Source organism: Nicotiana tomentosiformis, chromosome 6 (assembly GCF_000390325.3).
Source record: "Nicotiana tomentosiformis chromosome 6, ASM39032v3, whole genome shotgun sequence".
NCBI lineage: Eukaryota > Viridiplantae > Streptophyta > Magnoliopsida > Solanales > Solanaceae > Nicotiana > Nicotiana tomentosiformis.
In genome coordinates, this window is record NC_090817.1 from 72,196,702 (window position 1) to 72,199,675 (window position 2,974).

The window sequence follows — 2,974 nt, forward strand, 5'->3', positions numbered from 1 at the left end:
CAATCCTTTAGACAATATTGCTGTAGTTGTGCCAGTTTCGTTTGTAATTTCTACCTCAAAGCGTGGCACCTATGATGTGGTATTTTGTAAACTATTTTAGTTGAGGTAAAAGGGATGATACTCAGTATGAAATATTATCAATGGAATCATATTATTAGTAGTAGTTGTTACCTTGTAATTACCATTCGTTGCAGCTTGCAATTTATGCATTGAACCTCTTTTTTTTTTTGCTCCGAACAAGATGGCTACATTCTGAATAACCTAGCACATAAAATCATTGGAAATGCTCAGGTAGCAAAATTTCCCCTTCGACGTAAAAAGTTTCCACCTGCAAAATGTAATTAATGAAACAAGACGTTAGTTTTATGTTCATAACATAAGCAGTGAAAGCTGCTAAATCATCAATTGTTAATTGCATATAATTTTCAGCAGTGAAATTATACAAAACTGCATAGTTAGTAAAACCTCATGAGAAGTGTGTTGTGACAATAAGATGTAAAGAATAGTTCACTAATTTTATGTAAAACTAAGTTGCGAAAACTATTCTGTTTGATATTAGAATAGATTTGTTTGAATCAACAGCCTCTTTCCCAAATATTAAGATGACGTAGGATACAAATATGATGTAATATAATGATAAGTATTTTAAAAAGAATTTCAAAATAAATCTAATTGTAAATGGAACCATATATAACTTCAATGAACAAATATAGCTTGTTTGATATTTTTTTCTTTAGGATTTTTTATAGTTGATCTCTAACATAAGAGTTTATTCCAAAAATTTATACTCCAATATTGTTTAGACCATATTGTTATTGGGCCGACACGAACAGTAGCATATTAGAACATATTGGACAGTTATCCATATCGTATAAAAGATATGCAACGACAGCGTATGGCGTGGCAGTTATCAACATTTTATCTTGTAATTTAATAAACTCACAGTGGAGGTTTTCATAGTAATAGCTGAAACAGATAATATTTCATCATCAACAGCTGCAAGATTAAGAGATGAAGGTGATTTAGTTGAACTCTTCAGTGTGTAATCCATTAACATTTATTTGTTCTCATTTTCCTTGTAATTCGCACAATAAATATCATGCAATTATTCTTTCATATAAGTAACATTAGTTAAATAATAATGTGGTACATTTTATTGTATTGTACCAATTCTGTAATTCAGTTACTTACACATACATGGGATTGATTAAGATTGTCGGGTTGTATCTTGTTGCCAAACATGAAACTGTGTATGCAAATTTTGTTAATAAACAACGTGAAAGCGTTATTCATATGTAAAAAAAAGGAAGTAAGGAAGTTCATGAGCTTACCACCACGGTATTTTATGGTAGCTATCCATTTTGCGAGAATAATAGGGTATTCTTGCAGTTGCCTCACTTGTCTCAGTAACTCAGTTCCTTCATTGCATGCCAAGTCTTCCCATATAGTGAAGAAAAAAGGTTTCTTCATGTACATTTGTAAGTGTTAGCAAGAGATTTTGTTATGTAATAGAAGATTAAATGACTCACATGTTGTCCATAACTATGGCTTCTTGAAATCTCTTAGTCTGATCAGCGGTGTATTGAATTGCCCCACAGTTTGCCACCACAGCTAAAAGATCTATTGTTATAAACAAAAACCAAATGTAGGTAAAACTAGTATTTTTGCATTCACCATGAGTTCCAAGTAATGAAGATGTTATAAAGCATAGGCTAATTTGAAACATACCAAATTCAACACCGCAAGGCTGTTGTTCAACATCGAGGAAGGAAATCGTACTCAGTCTCGATGAAGGAGGTAACGGTGCCTCCTTTTCATTATTCTTTGGAATAGACTCCACAATAGTGAACCGGTCGACAACCCATTCAAACTAGCCGATATGTAGTGAATAAGGCTGTGGATTTCTAACCTTGGCAGTTGAAATCAGATACGTCTTGAAAAGTTCGAACAAGTTATCACATCATCTAATGTCGTTACCATAGAGTATTACACAAATTTGTTCCTCCTGCAATGTTATTAAAAATGATAATGTACTAATTATTGAAAGAGTACAAGTGAGAAGATCTTATGTTACAGTTATAATTGTAAATTAGTTTACGTTTTTATCTTGCACAATTATTGTCTGAAAAGAAACTCGCTGATCTTTGCTCTCTCTCGGCCGAAATTTGTCTACAGCCTCAACTTTGCAAGTCCATTCTGTAGTTGACGGTGTAATTTCATTGATGGTACGTATTTCTTCCATTTTATCAATATAACCTGCATATTAATAACCGTAAAATTGCAAGAATAAACCATCCCACATTACAAATATAAGGCAGCAAATATACGTAAAATACACTTAAAAAAAATTTCAACAGTTGAGAATTCCTAGTGAAAGGTGGATCTGGATTTTTTAATCACTACATTTCAAAGTGCTGGAACTCCCTGCTTCATGCGTTCTATAATCTCTATTCCTTTGTGGAAATAAAAGAACTTGTCGATATATACAGTCATACATCATACCAGAACAGTAAAATATAGCAACTTCAGAGAAGTAACAACTCAACAGTTCACACATGTTCATTATTCAAGATAATGAGATTTATACCAATGACCCTAAATCTAGCACATTTGAGATAACTTGAATAAAAATCCGATGCCTTACTCAAGCGAGTACCAACATAACGTATTTTTCTTATCATACCATTATGGATAAATGGGCCAGAAGGGACGTCATGAAATAACCAGAATAAAAACATAAGGGAATACTAGACATAGGACGATCCAACATGATATAGAAACTTATACATGTGACATACGGGCCTATAAGGCCGACATGATCATTTGTACACTCAAAACATAGGTCGACAAGGCCGTACAAGTATCCATATACGTGACATCTGCCTACAAGCCTCTAAGAGTACATAAACGTCATAAAGATCGGGACAGGGCCCCGCCATATCAATCAATACATCTCCAAATCGTACTGACCAAA

The 2,974-nt window shown here is 33.4% G+C and overlaps 1 long non-coding RNA gene across 4 annotated transcripts; it reads right to left on the reverse strand.

Annotated features, from left to right (window-relative positions):
* Nucleotides 1-269: 269 nt before the first annotated feature.
* LOC108946927 (uncharacterized) lies at nucleotides 270-2,332 on the reverse strand. 4 transcript variants are annotated; one of them, XR_004509705.2, is made up of 5 exons: nucleotides 2,099-2,332; nucleotides 1,729-2,005; nucleotides 1,530-1,620; nucleotides 1,332-1,464; nucleotides 1,163-1,246 (listed from the first exon to the last, which is right to left on the reverse strand). It is a non-coding gene; the product is annotated as an uncharacterized lncRNA (long non-coding RNA). The 4 variants fall into 4 exon arrangements; XR_011409152.1 differs by having other exon boundaries at nucleotides 1,526-1,620; XR_011409151.1 differs by lacking the exon at nucleotides 1,163-1,246 and adding an exon at nucleotides 270-328 and having other exon boundaries at nucleotides 1,332-1,620.
* Between the last annotated feature and the right edge of the window lie 642 nt (nucleotides 2,333-2,974).